This window comes from Manis javanica, chromosome 7 (genome assembly GCF_040802235.1).
Source record: "Manis javanica isolate MJ-LG chromosome 7, MJ_LKY, whole genome shotgun sequence".
NCBI classification, from domain to species: Eukaryota; Metazoa; Chordata; class Mammalia; order Pholidota; family Manidae; genus Manis; species Manis javanica.
Window position 1 is genome coordinate 131,264,800 of NC_133162.1, and position 21,649 is coordinate 131,286,448.

Sequence of the window (21,649 nt, forward strand, 5' to 3'; positions counted from 1 at the left end):
ACATTATCATTCTTGGGCATCTAAACCAGTCACTGGTACATGATAGATGCTCAGTAGATGTTTACTGAATAAATAATAAGTGGTCCTTAAACAAAGGGCAGAAGACAAATCTCTTTTCTGTAGAATGGCATAAATGACAGAATGAGGACACTTGGATTCCCTTTCTCAACAGTCTGAACTGAGATATACTGAAAGAATGAATCAGTTGGTGCTCGGAGTTGAGGCTTTGAAGATGCAATGAGATAGAGGCAGGTCTGTCGGAAGTGAACGCCATGTCCTAGCTGGGGAAATGAGGAAAGAGAAATTACAGAAATAGAGAAAGGCAAGTCAGCAGAACACCCTGAACAAAGAAGTCCCAGGGAAGTGTAACTACCAAAACCGAGGGAGGGACACTGTGAGGTCAATGAGGGGCACAAGAAGGGCAGCCAGTGCCAAGATTGCTACTTTTTAAAGAAAGTCACTCTACTTAGACTTGTTCCTTTCTACCAGAAGGGCACTGATAGGATTCCCATGATGAGATCTGATGCCTGAAGATGTCACCACTCCTTGGTGGTATATTTGTGCAGGTGTCTGTTGTAAAATAGTTTGTTCCCCTAACTGATGTATCTTTAGCAAGGCATTTCAGGTATTGTGCTGGGCTAATGGGGAAGAGAATACTTTGATTCTTTCCTTGTTAACCCCTGCAAGTTAAAGATCTGACTACATTTTGTCTATCCTGTACAGCCAGTCCAAGTTGGGCTTTAAATTACAATGTAATCTAAGCATACTACAAAGCTATAGTAATCCAAACAGTATGGTATTGGCACAAGAACAAACCCTTAGATTAATGGAACAGGATAGAGAGCCAGATAATAAACCCACACATATATGGTCAATTAATTTGTGACAAAGGAGCCGTGAATATACAATGGGGAAAAGACAGTCTCTTTAATAACTGGTGTTGGAGAAACTGGACAGCTACATGTAAGAGAATGAAACTGGATCACTGTCTAACCCCATACACAAAAGTAAACTTGAAATGGATCGAAGACCTAAATGTAAGACATGAAACCATAAAACTCTTAGAAGAAAACACAGGTAAAAATTTCTTGAACATAAGCATGAGCAATTTTTTCCTGGACACATCTCCTCAAGCAAGGGAAACAAAATTAAAAATGAACAAGCAGGCCTACATCAAACTAAAAAGCTTCTGTATACCAAAGTCACCATCAGCAGAACAAAAAGGCAACTTACAGTATGGGAGAATATGTTCATAAATGATTTATCTGATAAGGGTTTAGCATCCAAAATATACAAAGAACTCATATGCCTCAACATCAAAGAAACAAATAACCTAATTAAGAAATGGACAGAGGACCTGAACAGACATTTCTCCAAACAAAGAAATACAGGTAGTTAACTGGAACATGAAAAGATACTCCACATTGCTAGTCATCAGGGAAATGCAAATTAAAACCATAATGAGATATCACCTCATAGCAGTCAGAATGGCCACTATCCAAAAGACAAGAAATAGCAAGTGTTGGTGAGGATGTGGAGAAAAGGGAACCCTCCTGCACTGTTGGTGGGAATGTCAATTGGTACAACCATTGTGGAAAGTGGTATGGAGGTTCTTCAAAAAATTAAAAGTAGAAATACCACAAGACCCAATAATTCTACTTCTAGGAATTTATCCTAAGAAAAAAAAAATCTGTGATTTGAAAAGATATATGCACCCCTATGTTTATTGCTGCTTTATTTAAAATAGCCAAATATGGAAGCAATGTAAGTGTCCATCAATAGACGAATGGATGAAGAAGAGGTACGTATACACAATGGAATATTATTCAGCCATTAAAAACAAATCCTGCCATTTGTGACAACATGGATGGACCTAGAGGGCATTATGCTAAATGAAATAAGTCAGGAGGAGAAAGGTACCATCTGAATTCATTTATTTGTGGAATATAAAAATAAAACAAAACAAAGCAAAATGAACAAAATAACAGTGGACTCATAGACACTGAGAAGTGAATGGTGGCTACCATGGGGAGAGGTGGAATGGGTTGGTGGGGAGACTGAGGGATAAAGGAGCACAAAATTTTCAATCATAATGTAAGTTGATCACAGGGATGCTTTACAGCATGGAGAATATAGCCAATGATTCTGTAACATCTTCCTATGTTGACAGATAATAACCCAACTAGTAGGCTTGAGGATTTAATAATATGGGTAACTGTTGACCCACTGTGTTGTATACTTGAAACCAATATAAGATTATATGTCAATGAAAAAAAAGTTACAAATGTAATCTAAAAATAGCTCCTTAAATTTTACAAACAAACTTAGTAAGGGAAAGGGGGATGGGGATGGGGAATGTGAAACCTAACCTTGAAAGGACTGCTTCTGAATGTGAATGGGGCATTGGCCAGATTTTAGTGTAGATTAGATTGGGAAAGCACAGAGCTGAAATGACCTAGACCTGAGCAGAAACTTCCCCCTTTGGCTTGGGTATGCATCTCTCATTCACCACAGTTCTTAATCCAGACTGTTCCCTTGGCGTGAGACCATGTGTTATTGGGCCTATGCTGTAATTTTCCTTAGGGTAGAAAAGTATTTCTTGATACCTTTGCTGCAAATAACAGTAGACAGAAGAGAAGACCAAGGTGCCTTTATGATTTTATTACATCTGGCCCTCTTTACTCATTGAGGTTACTTGCCATTATAAGAATTTGTGTTTGTAATTGCTGATCACCTTAACAGTTAACTCTATAGCTACAGAGAAGTTATTATTCTCAGAGGTTTAATGACTCACCTACATTGACACTAACAGGATTTTAAAAGTGTATCAGGATACCTCTGAATGGCTTCTGCTGACCATGTTGATACAGAGAGCGAAGAAACTTATATTAATATTTTATCCAGTAAAAGACTTAGGGACTGTGATTTTCCAGTGTAAAATCCATTCAGCTAAACACTGTGGCATGGGTCTCAAGTATTCCCTGTTGCTCTGCTGAATTGCCTGGCAACGTGATTAAGGCATCCAAATTCTGCAGGTATAGCCTTTTCTAGCAACCAATTTGATTTCTGACAGACAGAGAGCCCCAGGAAAGTCAATGCCTTTGTACTTAAGAAAAAAGAATTCCCAAGCCAGGCAGACATGCCCTAATCAGTGTGCTCCGGGTATGACAGCGGGCAAGTGAGTGATCTCATTCATCCTGAACTCTGGCTCTCCCAGTGACAGTACATGATTTACCAGCACAAATCAAATAAATGTATTAGATGCTTGCTTTGACATTTCACAACATGGAACCCCATTTCCGTCTGTAGTGCTCCAAGGCCACATTCTTAATTTTGACTCTTTCTTATAAAATACTGTTGTCAGAATGAGAATGCAAATAACAACGAATCAAGGTAGAATTGTTTTCAATGCTTTCAAGCATTATGGAGAGACTAATTTCTACATGGATGTGATAATGTGGTAGATAAGTTTCCAAAAATTACAGCCCCAAACACCAATCTGGAGACTTAGGTGATGCCATCCACGGTCAGATGCTTGCTTCACTGCCATGTTGCTCCCGTTCCTGTTACAGGTCCATGTGCCTGCACTGCAGCTATGAGCGGAATTTTAAAGAGGAAGTTCCAAGAAATTGACAGCTCCTCACCCTGCTCCTCTGTGCAGGAATCAGACGATGGCGTTTTTAGCTGTGGCAGTACGGACAGTGTTGATGGTGTCATTCAGTCCACTTCTAATCATTTCACTGGTGAGTATCTAAGATGTGGTTCAGGTCTGTACTAATTGTGTTCTATGGTCCATTCTTGGAGTTTTATCTTTATCCACTAACTTACATCTGCTGCCTGGTTTTGCAACATACCAGGCTTATTTGCAAAACATGGTATCATTTCTGTAATTAAGTTTCAGTAGTGTACTCCTGTTCATCTCTGTGGAGTGAGTATGAGAGGCAGAAATGAGTCCAGTTGATGGCAAGCAAGCAGATAGCAACTGAAAATGATTTCATATGTGTCTTCAGCTCTATGAAATAGGGGCTTCCTTCAGAAATCTCATCAGTTGAGCTCTTTTGAATTCTAATATTGCTTATGAATACTTGTGGCGCTAAGTTTAACACATTCACCTCCTAGGTGAGGAAACGATATTCATTTTTAAAAGAAGGCAGCTCTGAAAACAAAGACTTGAAAGTCTTGAGATTCTGTTGTTTGGATGCTGGTCAATCTCAGATTCAAGGCCAGGTTCATACACGACAGTAAGTGCCACCTTTACATGTATATACTTTTTCTAAGCCCTTTGTGTGAACACATCATTTTGCTTAGTGTGTTATGTCCTAACTTAAAATTCTGGCCATTTCAAATTGCATTCTTTGTAACAGAGGCATATAGGGAGATTTTGAAACAGGTGAATCTTTTCCAACATTCTGTGTCCCTTCAACCTCAGTCATTAGGGGAAGAGGGATCTCCAATTTACTTTTAGTAAGAGTTAACATGCAAAGCAAAACAAAATGACATCAATAAAAGCCCCATAACTTCATGCTTCCCTCATAGGGTAATGGGTATAAACTTCCTTTTAAAGCTGCATTCCATAAGCAAAGGTAAAAATTATCCAAAACGCAAGACAGGGTTGTTCTTTTTTCTCCAGAGCATTTTTTTCTAACATTATTTTTCTGGGACATTTGTGCTTGGGCATTTTTAACTCACCAAAACAGCCTTTTAAATACACACTAAAATTCATGCAATGTGGCTCTCTGCCCCACTGAAATTCCATTTTCAACTGTCTTATATCCACTCCCAAGAAAGCAAAAGTTTGCTTGTTTTTCATGAATTTTCCATCATCATTGCTTGAAGCACTTAAAATAGAAATAGGTAAAACTTTGTACAAATGTTTAGCCTTTGTATTATTTATCTCTTGACTAATGTAGAACTTATTTTTTTGAATTTGTGCAAAGTATAAAAAGTAAGGAGATCAAGAAACAGTTGGGAGAAGGGAGAAAATAATAGCTGTTTTGAGAAGATTCTCTAGTTACATAGAAAGGTTATTGTTAATCAGTGGATTCTGGGGGGATAAGTTGTGTTTGAGATTAATCTATAGCTTTGTCGCACCTTTCTCTAAGTCCCTTTTGCCTCGTGGACGGCACACACCTTTCCTGGCTATCTATCACCCAGGGTGCCTAGAAGGGTATAGAGCATTAAATGATGCTTAGACTTTGTTGGGTAAATGGATTAATTTTATGCATTTTTTCACTCTTTTCGCAAGTAAAACTTGTATATACTTAACGTACGTAACATGATGTTTTAATGTACATAAGCATTGTAAAATGACTATCACAATTAAGCTAATTAACATTTCCATCATGCCACATACTTTTTTTTTTGTTTTGGTGGTGGTGGTGGTGAGAGCACTTGAGATCCACTCTCCTGATGAATTTCAAGTATGCAATACATCCTTTTTATGATTTCAGACAATTGTTAAAAACTGGAGAGCATGAGGTCCCTGGATGTCCTTATCCTTCGGAAAGCAAGTCACATTTAAATTCAAGAACACTCAGGAACACTGTGTGAAATATCTTCGCTGTGTACCTTGGTGAGCTCTCCTTCCCCAAGCCCCAGAGCACTGCAGGAGCTGCACAGTATGTTAAACTTTTTTCCCTTTAGCCAAGTCCTGAAAAATATCATCAGTCTAGACCCTATTTCTTTGAGACAACACCTCCTGCAGTGCAGTGCAGCAGTTTCCATGCCCCCATAATTTGTTGTTTTTTTTTAACTTGCAGCCTGCTTAAAACTTCCCTGGTGTGTATGCCTCTCCTAAAGTTACAAATTGACTCTCTCCTGGAAAAATCTATTGCAGGACTTCTCTATGGAAGATGCATATTGATTTCCATAGCTTGTGAGCTCACCAAGTACCTATAATGCCCATTTAAATACCATCAGGTCTTACATTTGTGGCTCAAGATGCTTCTCAGATGAAAGTGATGTTCTGGTGGTTTGGAGGGGTTAGAAAACTTATAGGTTAGGCATTTGTTATAGATCAGCCCGTGAAGAGTTCCCTGGAAGGGTAAAAGTTTGTGTGCAGAATGGTATTGTCTTGATAAAATAAAGTATTTAATAGCTTTTTGATATCTGGTCATAACTTTTCTGTTTCATCACCAATGCAAGGATCTGTGGAGGAAGCGGCATCCACTGCATACAGAGATGTCAGGCTAGGAAAGGAAGCAGCTTCAAAGTTTGATTGTACTGTGCTCTTAATGTACTTTTCTTTGTGAATTTTCAAGGGTTTTGAGGGAAGCATTTGCTGGTACTCCTCTGTAAGGAAATGGTGATGTGCATCATTGAACAACTTGTAATTGAATGTGTGCTCAGAACCGTGATTTGGGATAAACAGTCAGGGGAAGGAGGAAGGGCGAGTAGACGTAAGATAGGACCGACGGGGGATTTTCTGTTACTCCGGGCTATTCTTAGCCTGATCGCCAATACAAAATCTCATAAAGTTGGGCAAATTGAGGAAGAAACCCCGTTTTAATTTTTTTTTGTTGAGGATCCAGTGCTCTGAATATAACAGGATAAGACAAAAACAGTATTCAAGAGTCTACCATCATTGTGAAGTCAAAGACTGTTAGAGCTAGCAGGACCTTGAAGACCATCTCGGCAGACTCCCTGATGTTACAGATGTGGAGACTGAGGCCCAGAGAGAGTCAGCTGACAAGAATGGAAATGCAAGCTAGGGGCAGAGGACTTCACTGTAGAGCCCTAGAGCCTGCCTTTCCACTAGACCCTGCTATTCTCTGATGGCTGACCATCACTGACTGCTAAGTAGGGATGCCCAGTCACCAAGTGGAAGACATGGTTGTATCCTTTGTGCCAGCTTCTCTTAGAAATAGAATGAGTTCATCTTCCTGTTGCCTTTTTTTTTTCCAGTTTATTTCTGGTGAAAGTGCTATTATCTCTGGGATATAATATAGTGCCTGTAATGAGTTTATGAATAAATCCAGAGAGTCAAAGAAATAGTGGACAGAGAGTTCAGTTTGAGTGTGAATGAACAGTCTCCCCCTTTCTGGAAGTGGAAGAGGCTGTTGAGACTTCCCTGCGTGTCACTGGCATTGATGGAAATACCTTACAGCAAACATGTTTTCCACTTACATGAAGGAAATTGGTTTGTTTTGGTGACATCATGCTACTTGTGATAATGTAAAAATGCTATGAAGAAAAAAAGGCGAGATGAAGTATGCAGTATGCATCTTTAAGAGCAGCTAACAAAAAGAGGGTTATTTCATTTACTTTAAAAGCAAAGCCTTTGTATATTCTGCTTTTGCCAGTTAAATGGGCATCCTGGACTTCCTGGAAAAAAAAAAAAGATAATGATATCTTTCCATCCCTTGAACTCCAGGACCCTACATTTCTTGTTCAATAATTCAAGACCTCAGAAACCCACTTACCTTGCATTTCGATTAGACTCACTTAGTCACAGCTTCTGACTGAATAGAGTAATTATATTCCATTTTGCTGGCTAGGTGCAGAATTAGCTTTTGTATTTGCTTGTTTGTTTGAAACCCTGAAAAACTTAAATTTGGCTTTAAACTTGAAAGAATACTTGGACCGAATTTCAAATAAAATTTTGTATATTGATATCCTAGTGAATCTAGAAAAGGAATACATCTCTGTCATTTTAACTCTGTTAGCATTTCTTCATGGTTTTAACTCTGTTAGCTACCATAAGGGACTAAATATTAATTCCTGGTGATATTAATGATATTGTTTCTCATCTCATTAAAGAGACTAAGGCCCTATTAGCAGGAGATCTGAAATGTACCATAGAAAATCTTCCAGTTTCCTACATCTATTATTTACTCAGGATGTCTATATGTAGAATTGATAACATAGTTATGTTTCATAGAGTCCAAGAATTAGAGTTACCATTCAATATTAAAGACACCATCTTCACATTAGTGATCAGAATATTTTCATCTGACAATGTAATTTGTTTACAAACATTTCATAAAGTATCTGCATTTTATAAACCTCTTGATTAGAATCGCATCCTTATTTCGGTGTCAGCTAGGAGTAGTTCTTGTGCAGTAAATAGATGATTGCCCAACTGCAAAATACCGTGACTTGGAAAATGGATCCAAGTGAATTTAGGCCATTAAAATTCTCCTAACCATTTTCAAAGTACCATAATCTTTTAGCTTTGGTTTGAATAGCAGGGGTTGAGTGGCTTTATACTTGTTTATGATGGTGATGATGAAATCATAGTGCCTGCAGCAAACGTCCTTGTGGTTCACAAAAGATTTTAAAATTCATATGCAGATCGGGCAGTCTGATGCTTTCTGACAGCTCAGGGGAAGTGTGTTTGTGTGCGTGTGAACGCAAAAAGAATTAAACCTGATCCTGCAAAAAAAAACCCAAAAACAAAACAGGAGCCAGTTGATGCTGTTTCTAAATTGGCTGAGATATTTAACTATTTCGCTCTTGAAAGTACATGTTTGTATTCTGAAAATGTAACTTCTTTTTTTGTCTGAGGAATTTGAGAATAAACTGGGAAGGTTTTGGGGCCACAGAATTGTTGTCCCATATGCTTTACATGTTCAGCTGCAAGGAGCCAGCATGAACTACCACACTTCAGTGTCTCAGATTTACTGAATTCCTCTGAGAGTTGGATCAGGGTTAAAGGTATGGTTTTCAAATGTAATGAAGAAAGAACAATCATAATAAGTATAATAAAAGATAAATATTTGACTTTCAACCAAAGGCCAACACTTAAAAACTAGAAAGGCATTTTCTTTTAATGGTACTTAATATTTAGGTAGGAAAGTATTTATAATATGTTTAAACTGTAATAAACACTCAGTTTGTTGCATTTGTTTTATCTTGTTTCACAAATATAATAATGAAGGAGCAATAAAAATTGGTTTATATAATTTACAGTTCTAGGAATTTGAATGAATGGTTATGAAACTTGATTTTTATAATGAACTATTAAATCACCTTAAGATATTTAATGGATATCTGCAGGTCTTAATTAGCATGACCGAACAAACAAAAAAGCCCAAACTCACTCTACTGGAACAATTTTCAAAGCATTGTAAAAGCTGATAAAGATTGCTAGCCAGAGTTCTAAGATATTTCTGATTGAAATACAATAGTGGGTCCTATTAACTGTAACATTATGGAAGCCAGAAATGTGTGTAATGCTATATATTTTTATTCCATCATTGAATGACAATATTAGTGGATATATTATAAGATGAAAAAAATGCACATACTTTAATTTTAGATCATATTAATAAACCTTTAAAATATTCACAATTAAAGAATACTTAATACAGTTATCTTAGAATTTTCTCCAACACCTACAACTTTTATGTTTTAGAACATGTATATATTTAAATCTTAAGATTGCCAGAGTTTGGAGAATTTCATTCCATCCTTGAGGAACTTGGTTTGGAAGAAATGTTTATTAATTTTACATGTAGTTAATTTTTTTTAACATAGCCTGTTCTATCTCATGGTTTCCCCAAAGATGTTGTCCATTATCTTCTTGTTATGTCAGATTTGACTGTCTGCTGTTTGCTGTTTCTATGACAACCCATCATTTTGCCTTGGTGAGAGTAGTACATATTTCAGATATACATACATATACAGATACAACACATACACTTTAAGGACCTTTTACATACCAGAATAATTGATAATTAGGCTGATAATTATGGTGGTCATTAATCAGTAATAAAATAAAATGCTATGCTAAGATCATAGCTATGTGAGACATATATAAAATATCATACATTTGGCCTAGATTTAAAAATAGTATACAGAAAGCTAAAAAGGCTACAAAAGAAAATCTAGGAAATAACTTGACAAATAATTTATGGGCACTAATAAAGAAGTATATATATTTAAAAATTCCCCTCAGTATGAGATAAACATTTTGATGAAAGATTAAAAAATGAATGGAATCCAAAAAGGATAAACACAGCCTAAATAAACATTGTTATTTTCAACAGAATAGCTGCTCTTTTTTAGCATTCACAAGCTTTGCAGCTAGAAAATGGAAATGGTCGAATTTATAATTACAATTATTTTAAGCTCCTTAATGTCAAGGGCTGCATCCTCTATTTCTCCCACACTGCTAAATGGTAATAATCATGATAGCAAACTTCCCTGAACATTTTGTCATTTGCCAGTCATTGTGCTAGATGTTTTAAACAAATTATTGTATTTAATTGTCATAACGTTAGGTCCTAAATAAGTTTTATTTGATTGGCATGTTCATGAGTTTTTTTCTAAAAACGACATGACTTAATTGATCACATGATTTCTATCAGCTTAAACATAACCTGAGTATACTGAAATAGGCTAATTAATTGCATAGAAATTAAGATTGTTGGATAGAATTAGGGTATCCTTAAACAGGTACAGACCCACTGAGGAAAATGTTTTCATATCAGGTGTTCATGAAGTTTCCAGTTTATGTGCATAATACTGCCATTATAAATGAGATCACTCTCCAGGTTCCCTGTGTAGTTTTACTGATCTTTAAATCTATTACTAAGTCAGAAGTCAATATTCTAATCAGAACACTGAGATATTTTGAATCAATATATCTAACATTTATTTATTACTTTAAAAATCTGAATGTATAAAAAATTTTTGCTCTGAGGATAATCTTTGCAGTATTTTTTATTATGGTGAAAAATTTTACAGAACCATATATTACACAATTGGTTAAGTAATCCATGAAAAACCCATACAGTGGATTACTAGCCAATAAAAACAGTTGAACAAATGTATCTGTTGACATGGAAATGTATTCACATTAATATAGAAGTTGCAAAATTGTATTAGTTTCATCCCGCTTATAAACTCTTACGCATGAAGTGTGAAGGTAGTAAGATTCAGAAGCAAAAAGGGAAACATACATTTTCTATAGAAATGCAGAAAACCTTAAAAGATGCTTTCTCTGGACAGTGGAATTATGGGTAATTTTTTATATTAATGTATTTCTCAGTATTTCAAGATATTTATTACTCATTTTATTTTCATGTATTTTAGCTTAACAAGACTTGTGTTCATTCATTACAATAGCTTTAGAATTTTTCGCTAATGTAATTACTGCTGTTATAAATACTTGTACATAAATCTTAGACTAAATCTATAAAGATGGAAGTCACAGTTCAAAGGGTATCATTTTAATTGCCCTCCAGAAAGTTTTACAAATTTATATTCCACTTTATATTTCCCCAATATCTTGCCAAACTAGGTATTTCCTCTCTGTCTCTGCCTTTGTCTCTGTTGCTCTGTGTCTATCTATGTGTATGTATGTCTATATAAACATATATGTACATATATACATATGTACATTGATTGTTATTGTAATAATTTAACTTGGTAGGTAAAAATTGATATTCTGGGGTTTTAACTTAAATTTCTCTGAATATTAGGAAACTGATTATACATTTATTTGTTTGCCTTGTGTATGAATTATCTGTTTTGGTTCTATTTTATTATGATGATTTTTTCTTTCCTTGTTTTATAATATTAAGGACTGTGATTAACACATATGCAATAATATCTGTCATCTGTCTGTAACTGTTTATGTTTGCCATAGAATATATATATATGTGGTCAAATATATCATGGAATTGGCCTTTAGGAAATACTTATGAAGACCTCTGTTCACAAGATTAATTGCACACAAGTAATATCTTCTAGAACTTTCATAAATTTCTATTATATATTTAAATCGTTAGACCATCTGAAAATTGTGTTGGCATATTGTGTGCAAAACAGGAAGATAATTTTCAAATTTTCCTAGAATCATATCTTGAATAATATAGTATTTCCTATTGATAGGAAATTCTGTTCTTATCTTTCTTACATACAACAGAATCAGTATCTAGGGCTTCCTTTCTATTTCATGATCAGGGTGCTCATCTCCAAACCAGCAACAGTGTTATATGATGACTCTGTCATAAATTTAATTGTCTCACATTGGAGTTCCCAATTTTTCCCAGCCCATTACTATGTTGTACCATCCTTGCATCCCTGGGATGAATCCCACTTGGTCATGGTGTATGATCCTTTTGATGTATTTTTGAATTCGGTTTGCTAATATTTTGTTGGGTATTTTTGCATCTACATTCATCACATAGTTATTGGTCTGTAGTTTTCTTTTTTGGTGGGGTCTTTGCCTGGTTTTGGTATTAGGGTGATGTTGGCTTCATAGAATGAGTTTGGGAGTATCCCCTCCTCTTCTATTTTTTGGAAAACTTTAAGGAGAATGGGTATTATGTCTTCCCTGTATGTATGATAAAATTCCGAGGTGAATCCATCTGGTCCGGGGGTTTTGTTCTTTGGTAGTTTTTTGATTACCACTTCAATTTCGTTGCTGGTAATTGGTCTGTTTAGATTTTCTGTTTCTTTCTGGGTCAGTCTTGGAAGGTTATATTTTTCTAGGAAGTTGTCCATTTCTCCTAGGTTTCCCAGCTTGATAGCATATAGGTTTTCATAGTACTCCCTAATAATTCTTTGTGTTTCTGTGGGGTCCGTTGTGTTTTTTCCTTTCTCATTTCTGATTCAGTTGATTTGTGTTGACTCTCTTTTCCTCTTCATAAGTCTGGCTAGAGGCTTATCTATCTTGTTTATTTTCTCGAAGAACCAGCTCTTGGTTTCATTGATTTTTGCTATTGTTTTATTCTTCTCAATTTTATTTATTTCTTCTCTGATCTTTATTATGTTCCTCCTTCTGCTGACCTTAGGCCTCATTTGTTCTTCTTTTTCCAATTTCGATAATTGTGACATTAGACCATTCATTTGGGATTGTTCTTCCTTCTTTAAATATGCCTGGATTGCTATATACTTTGCTCTTAAGCCTGCTTTTGCTGTATCCCACAGTAGTTGGGGCTTTGGGTTGCTGTCGTCGTTTGTTTCCATATATTGCTGGATCTCCATTTTGATTTGGTCATTGATCCATTGATTATTTAGGAGCGTGTTGTTAAGCCTCCATGTGTTTGTGAGCCTTTTTGCTTTCTTTGTACAGTTTATTTCTAGTTTTATGCCTTTGTGGTCTGAAAAGTTGGTTGGTAGGATTTCAATCTTTTGGAATTTACTGAAGCTCTTTTTGTGGCCTAGTATGTGGTCTATTCTGAAGAATGTTCCATGTGCACTTGAGAAGAATATGTATCCTGTTGCTTTTGGATGTAGAGTTCTGTAGATGTCTATTAGGTCCATCTGTTCTAGTGTGTTGTTCAGTGCCTCTGTGTCCTTACTTATTTTCTGTCTGGTGGATCTGTCCTTTGGAGTGAGTGGCATGTTGAAGTCTCCCAAAATGAATGCATTGCAGTCTATTTCCCTCTTTAGTTCTGTTAGTATTTGTTTCACATATGCTGGTGCTCCTGTGTTGGGTGCATATATATTTAGAATGGTTATATCCTCTTGTCGGAGTGAGCCCTTTATCATTATGTAATGTCCTTCTTTATCTTTTGTTACTTTCTTTATTTTGAAGTCTGTTTTGTCTGATACTAGTATTGCAACACCTGCTTTTTTCTCTCTGTTGTTTGCATGAAATATCTTTTTCCATCCCTTGACTTTAAGTCTGTGCATGTCTTTGGGTTTGAGGTGAGTCTCTTGTAAGCAGCATATGGATGAATCTTGCTTTTTTATCCATTCTATTACTCTGTGTCTTTTGATTGGTGCATTCAGTCCATTTACATTTACGGTGATTATTGAAAGGTATGTACTTATTGCCATTGCAGGCTTTGAGTTTGTGGTTACCAAAGGTTCAGGGTTAGCTTCTTTACTATCTTACTGTCTAACTTAACTCACTTGTTGAGCTATTATAAACACGGTCTGATGATTCTTTATTTCTCTCCCTTCTTATTCCTCCTCCTCCCTTCTTCATATGTTGGGTGTTTTGTTCTGTGCTCTTTTTAGGAGTGCTCCCATCTAGAGCAGTCCCTGTAGGATGCCCTGTAGAGGTGGTTTGTGGGAGGCAAATTCCCTCAACTTTTGCTTGTCTGGGAATTGTTTAATCCCTCCTTCATATTTAAATGATAATCGTGCTGGATACAGTAGTCTTGGTTCAAGGCCCTTCTCTTTCATTGCATTAAGTATATCATGCCATTCTCTTCTGGCCTGTAGGGTTTCTGTTGAGAAGTCTGATGATAGCCTGATGGGTTTTCCTTTGTAGGTGACCTTTTTTTTTCTCTCTGGCTGCCTTTAATACTTTGTCCTTGTCTTTGATCTTTGCCATTTTAATTATTATGTGTCTTGGTGTTGCCCTCCTTGGATCCCTTGTCATGGGAGTTCTGTGTACCTCTGGTCTGAGAGGCCATTTCCTCCCCTAGTTTGGGGAATTTTTCAGCAATTATTTCTTCAAAGACACTTTCTATCCCTTTTTCTCTCTCTTCTTCTTCTGGTACCCCTATAATGCGGATATTGTTCCATTTTGATTGGTCACTCAGCTCACTTAGAATTCTTTCATTCCTGGAGATCCTTTTATCTCTCTCTGCATCAGCTTCTCTGCATTCCTGTTCTCTGTTTTCTAGTCCATTAATGGTCTCTTGAATCTCATCCATTCTGTTTTGAAGTCCTTCCAGAGCTTGTTTTATTTCTGTATTCTCCTTCCTTAGTTCTTGCATATTTCTCTGCAAGTCCATCAGGATGGTCATGACTTTTGTTTTGAATTCTTTTTCAGGAAGACTGGTTAAATCTATCTCCCCAGGTTCCTTCTCAGGGGAAGATGTAGCAGATGCCAAAGCTGTCTGGGTTAGTCTTGTCTGGATCATATTTTTTTGCCTTTTCATGTTGATAGGTGCTATTGACTGTCAGCTAGGAGGGCCAAACTTTTCACTTGCTACTGGCCTTTCTTTACTGGGACAACTGCGACCCCTAGTGGTTTGTGTTGGGTAATTGCGTGTACACTGGGTCTTTGTATCTTGCCCGGCCGGTATGGAGGAAGCTCCCTTGCTGAGGGCGTGGCCAGCCTTAGGCTGCTTCTCTGCTTTTGCCGCGCCCTGGGGGCTGTTTGGCTGTTTACCTCCATGAGGGGTCTCAGAACTGTTGCCCAGGGGGTTAGTGCACCCAGTTTTCCCTGTAATTTCCAGCTGCTGGACTGTGACCTGGGATGTTTCCGTCCAGCTGTTGCATCCCTGTCCCTTTAAGACTTTCAAAAAGCACTCACTTTTCTTTGTCACAGGGGCATCAGCTTCAGAACCCGCTCAGAGGTCTTGCTGCCCTGTTTCCCTATTTTCCAGCCCTCCACGCATGCACTGTGTCTGCGCTCTGGTGTGGGTGGCTGGGGCTGGGTGTTTAGCAGTCCTGGGCTCCCTCTCCCTCCCACTCAGACCTCTTTCCTCCCGCCTGGAGCTGGGGGGAGGGGTGCTCGGGTCCCGCCAGGCCAGGACTTGTATCTTAGCCTTTTCACCAGGCGCTGGGCTCTTGCACGTATAGATGTAGTCTGGCTGTTGTCCTGTGTCTTCTGGTCTCTCTTTTAGGATTAGTTGTATTTGTTGTATTTTCAAAACCGTATATGTTTTTGGGAGGAGATTCCCACTGTCCTACTCATGCCGCCATGTTGGCTCCACCCCCTAGCCCATTACTATGAACAGAACACAGTGCACTACCATGCTCTTTAAAGACTTTATTCTCGCATGATTATTTGAATTTTAGAAGAATATTGTCAAGTTACCAAACAAACTCTTCCTATGTCAATGGTATTACATTAAATATGTAGGTTAATTTGGGCCACAAGGTAGATTGACATCTTTATAACATTGCTTATCTATTCCAGGAATGCCAGATATCTCTCCACATTTCACTGTTATTTTACAAACCACAGTAGAGTTGTGTTCTTTTCTTCTTAGTGCATTTTCCTTTCTGAGTCCCTAAGTTTTTAAAATATCTTCATGCCTAATATGAATGAGACAATATATGTTCCAAAAGGTTATTTTTGGTACTGGGAAAGGTATATATATATATTTTTTCCTTTCAGTGGAAATGTTTCTAGGGTTTCTCCTTTGACTTGACCATGAGATATCTTTTATCGTACATTAAAGAGTTATCCTTCTATTGTTTTTTTATTAATAATGAATATAAAGTTACATCAAATCTCTCATGAATATATCAAGATAGTCCTATTTTTTCTTCAACTTGTCATTACAATGAGTTGAAAAATATTTTTCCTACTATAAAACTATTTATTTATTGCCTTGGTCTCTATTTAGATGTGAAATCTCACCTGAAGATCCAATTTAGTCTAGCAATATGTGTGCATTAAGGAATCCTTAATGAATGTTCAAGGTTATTTTAAAATCCATTTAAAAAATGTTTCATTGAGAAAGAACAAAGCTGGAGGCCTCACATGTCCTGATTTCAAATTATATTACAAAGCTATAGTAATTAAAACAGTATGACACTGGCATTAAAAACAGAGATGTGTATTAGTGGAACAGAATGGAGAACCCAAAATAAACCTATGCATGTATAGTCAACTAATATTTTACAGAGAAGCCAAAAATACTCAGTACAGAAAGAACAGTCTGTTCAATAACTGGTGTTAGAAAAACTGGATATTTATGTACTGAAAAAAAGAAAATGAAGCAAGACCTCTATCTTAGGCCATTCATGAAAATTAACTTGCAATCCATTATGGACTTAAATGTAAGACTTGAAACTGTAAAAATCCTAGAGGCATAAAAATGAGAAAAGCTCCTTGACATTGGTTTCAGCAATGAGTTTTTGGATATGACATTAAAAACATAAGCAACAAAAGTAAAAATCAACAAACAGGACTATATCAGACTAAAAAGCTACTGCCCAGAAAATGAAACAGTCACCAAAAGGAAGAGACAACTTATGAAAGGAAGGAGATACTTGCAAACTACACACATGATAAGGACTTAATATCCAAAGGATATAAAGAACTCATGCAACTCAGTAATGAGCAATCCAATAAAAAAAAATGGACTTGAATCAGAGAATTTTTCCAAAGAAGACATGCAAATGGCCAACAACAATAAAAGGTGCTTAATATTACTAATCATCAGGGAACTACAATGCAAATCAAAATGAGACATCACCTCAGACTTGTTAGAAAGTCTATTATCAAAAAGATAAGAGATGATAATGTTGGCAAGGAGGTGGAGAAAAAGACACCCTTTTGCACTGTTGGTGGAAATGTAAACTGGTACAGCCACTATGGAAAACAGTATGTCAGGGTCTTAAAAAATTAAAAATAGAACAACCATATGATTAAACAATCCCACTTCTGGGTAAATAGCCAAAGGAAATGAAATCACTGTCTCAAAGTATCTGTACTCCCATGGTCACTGCAGCTTTATTGTAAATAGGGAAACAGCATAAGTGTCCACTGAAAAATAAATGAATAAAGAAAATGTGGCATATATACATAGTGGAGCATTATTCAGCCATAAAAAAGAACGAAATCCTGCCATTTGTGACAACATGAGGGGAGTGAGGGTGATGGGATTATTCTCGTTTTACAGATGAGGAAACTGAGAAGCAGAAAGGGTGAGTAATGTGCCCAAATTCATGTAGCTTGTCAATGCAGGAGCTAGAATCAATACCAGCTCCAACTCTACAGCCAGTATTGTTAACTGGTGCACTATGGTATGTGATATAAAATCCATAAGAAAATCGAAATAATCATTCTATTTCCATGCCATGTAACAGATATATGTTTTGTTTTTTAAAAACTTCCTTTATTAAATACAAGTGATTCTTCAGTCTTCATCTACATTAGTATTAGTTAGAATAAAATGCAATACCATTGGAAATGATATAAATTGAGATTCTGGTCACATTTAAACTATCCATGCTGATTTCCATTAACATGAGTTTGTTAAATGCGGAGATTCTCAGGTTCCTGTCCCCAGTGTCTCCCATGACTAAAAGGTTTATAAATTCTTCACATATCTCAAGAGCCTACTAAGGTTCTATTCCTAAGAGAATTAATAGGGCACACAGTTTTGACGACTACAGTGAAGATGTATTACAGAGTACAGGCAGAGGAAAAGTGTGCTTCTGTTTCAGAGAATATACATGCTAGATGAGAAGTCCAGACTAATAGACATGAAACCATGCTGAGAAATATGATACATTTCCAACTGATACATTGTATAGAATGAGGATCAGTTAAGTCTGATGTCCAGGAAACTTTCACCTGGAGAGGGCACATCATTGAATGCACACAGATTTCAAGAGGTTTTGTGGTTGTAAGTTCATTCTTCAAAGAAAAGTACTTATTCGCAATTAAGATCTGGCTCTCAATTCTCAGTTGTCTGAACAAACAATCAACAGTCAGAACAAATGAATAAAAACTTCCATCACCTTTAGGATTCCAAGGATTTCTATCCTATATAGCAAACCCACTGACTTCTATTTCCCACTTAATTGGGGAGAACTAAAAAGAGAAGAATAGATATTACTTGATGTGAAAAAATGAAACGCTAAAAACATTAGTGCTGAGTAAGAAGAGAGAACAGTGGTTGATTGGGCTTCCTTCATCTTTCTTGCAAATAGTTAAAGGGTAAATTATGAACTCAGTGTAAAAAAATAATCTCTCTTCAGTTGAGGTAGGATAAGAGGGCAAAACTGCTCTGTTTAACATTCCATATATTGTAGCTGAAGATTAATTTTAAATACATTTTTTATTTCTTTGTGGCCAACTTTTGTTGTGATAGTCTCCATGTGGCATTGATCTGCATTTTTTTGTAGTCTGATTGCCCAGCATGAATCAACTAAATCAACTGGCTCCTCTATTTTAAAAGGCTGGGAGAAATTACCTTTTTAGATTACTTATTTGGAGGGGAGGGATATTTAAATTCCCTATAGAAGATAAAGGAGAGAGAATTCATTCAGTATTATGGTCAACCAAGCCCTGTCAACATAACCACATTCACTTAATTTATCTGATTGGTAGGTGAAACTATATCCATTCTTTAATTCCTTTCCTTTACCTGTAGTACTTGGCATTTGTCCTAGCATCTCTTTAAAATATTCAGTAAACAGTCTTGGTTATATTAGTCAAGACATTTTATTGCAGGTGAAAAAAGCCCTCCATAATCCAGCCTAAAGATAAAAAGAGATAGTGTAGGTCACGTAACCAAGAAAGACAAGGGAGAGGTTATATCAAGCAAAAATAGAACTGGGGCTCAAATGACAGCCTCCAAGCCCCTCCGGCCCCCATGACTCGGCTCTCTTCTCACTGTGAAAGGGCCTTACTGTCTTTCTTCTGCATACGGGACTATAGGTTTCTCTGATGATCTGGGGAAGATATCTGCCTGCATGTAGACATACACATCTTCCTCACCCTACATACTTAAAGTCAAGGAGCAGTATTTTCTACCCCTGGTGCCAATAGCTTAGATGGTGAAATATCTCATTTTTATGAAGACTGTCTTAGGTGTCAACTCTGTCCTTTTATGCTCAGACCCAGTCTCTGCCTGTTCTCAGAAAACTGTATACCTCACTGCTTTGTCTACTGGCTTCCAATGGATTCAGCAAACCAGAGCCATTGGTGGAGCAATAGAGGCCAGAATAAAGGTGCAAACTAGAATATTCCCACCTACTCCTCCTCCATGCCTCAGGTGGCCCCTGGAAATACCGAGGTTCCAGCCCTTGCTGTAATGGCCCTAATAGCTCTGCTTTTATGTTCCCAACCCTGCACAGCAGCCTCCGTACAGACCCAGCTCCCAGCGGGCAGCACCAGGTGTTGAGCTCCAGTGACATCACTCCCTCCTTTGTGCCTCCAGCTGGAGGTGTCAGCATCTTCCTACTGGTGCTCATCTCCGAGTTCCTTTGTTTTCTGTTTTGTTTGGCATCTCAAATCATACAAAACCATTATAACTAGTTCAGCATATGAAATTCCTTCCCAGGGATCACCTAGCATGGACTCTGTTTTCTCACCTGGACTAGGACTGATAACCGTAGCAAGGCTCACATGTCCTTCACTCAGTCAACCACTGTGGCCAAGGGATGAGGTCCTTCGATTGGCTCAAACTCATTCATTGACCCGTTGTCATGGTAATAAGAAAGGAGATGTGGAGTATGTTACCAGGAGACTATGGGACAAAGAAAAATCATGTTGGGCCACCAATAATAATGATTACTATGTTAGTAATTCATTTTGACCCCAGAGTTAATCACCATGAAGATAAAAATGAAAAATTATTTTGAAAGCCCAGTAAAAGTCTTTATAAGTGAATGGTGAAACTAGCTCATGTCAGTTGGTTTTCAAATTTTAAAATGTCTTATCATATTCTGTCCTTTCTATTTCTTTTTCTGACTACTAAACACATTGAATATATAAAAGATCTGCTATGGCTCACATGTTGTTTTAACTTACTTAGCCTTGCCTACAAAATATAAAGTCAGAGTTCACATGACCATTTAACAGATGAAAAAAAAGATGATGTTCAGTAGTTTGCCCAAATCAAGGGTAAGAGTAATGAAAACAGAAAGATGTCAACCTCTGTAGTTCGGTGTTCCAGAGCCTGAGCACTTTTTATTACATTATTATGCCACTGACATTTCTTTCTTGAACTGCATTTTGTCTGCATTTCTCTTCTCCTGTATTAAAAACTCTTCACTAAGGGTTCATTCAGTGTTCACCTTTTGGTAAAATCATTTTATTATAGAGTTATTTATCAGATAGACTTCGGTAAAAAATGCCCTCATATAATATCCAGAATGGATCCTTCTTTTCTTTACACACACTTTTATACCTGACACAGGCACAGTGTGCTCCACGGAGCTACAAGCAGACAGATTTGGGGCCAGACTAATTACATGATTATATATACCCTTTCCTGTCTGCCACAGCATGCAATGTCTCTGAAGTGTGGACAAAGTGTGCAAACATTTATTAAATACTCCCTGGGTCCTGGGCACTTTCTACAGGGGAATATTTATGAGGCTCCTTACATTTTATCATGGCAGAGATGGTAAGGACATATTCTTATATAACAGGAAATCTGCAATTTGTTCCTCATTTATTTTAATAGAATGAAAGTCATCAGGTAGCCGTTCAAGACTTCCCTGAGTGTTTCTCCCCTGCAGGGCAGTAACTGTGCGGTTTCGTGAGGGAAAATGCTCATCATAGCCAGGTGGATACTGTAGGTTGCTTAACGAACAGTGGAGTGAACAGATGCTGGAAAGATCTTCCTCTTTAACTCCTGTCAGTAGATAATGCTTTTTCTTTTTTTAGGTTTGATCTCTATTTTCTGCTACTGAGCACGAAAGTACACTGACTAACATTGTCTTCAACTTAGCAGTGTTTCTGGGCCATCTGTAAGAATTTACGCATTTCCTGGCAATCTGATCAATTCGAGCAGCAATTCTCTTTTCTCTGTGAGATTAAGGAGCCTGCGATCAATTCTATATTTAAAAGTTGGTTTCTGCTTGAAAAAATGGTAGGCCCAATGCCTCAGAACCATGCTGTGCTTCAGGACTGATTTCCCTGAATAATTCTCTTTTTTGCAGATACTTTTCTGTGAAGTCACAAATATCATAGATGCTACTTAATGTCCATCTTTTCTTTCATCTCTTCCTTCCTTCCTTCTTTCCTTCCCTCCCTCTTTTTCTTTCTTTTCATTTCGCCCGGCTTTTCCTTCCTCTTCCCCTTTGTCTTTCATCAACATCTCTT

General features: G+C 37.1%; 1 protein-coding gene across 3 annotated transcripts in view; it reads left to right on the forward strand.

The window, feature by feature from the left end:
• Positions 1-21,649, forward strand: part of CSRNP3 (cysteine and serine rich nuclear protein 3) — a 179,121-nt gene that overhangs the window by 13,447 nt on the left and 144,025 nt on the right. For 2 of the 3 annotated variants that reach the window (XM_073241591.1, XM_073241589.1), the window contains exon 2: positions 3,573-3,743. The gene's annotated coding sequence lies outside the window, so the exon portion shown is untranslated. Of the gene's footprint in view, positions 1-3,572; positions 3,744-5,450; positions 5,573-21,649 lie in introns of all 3 variants that reach the window. The other variant, XM_073241590.1, reaches the window with a different exon arrangement.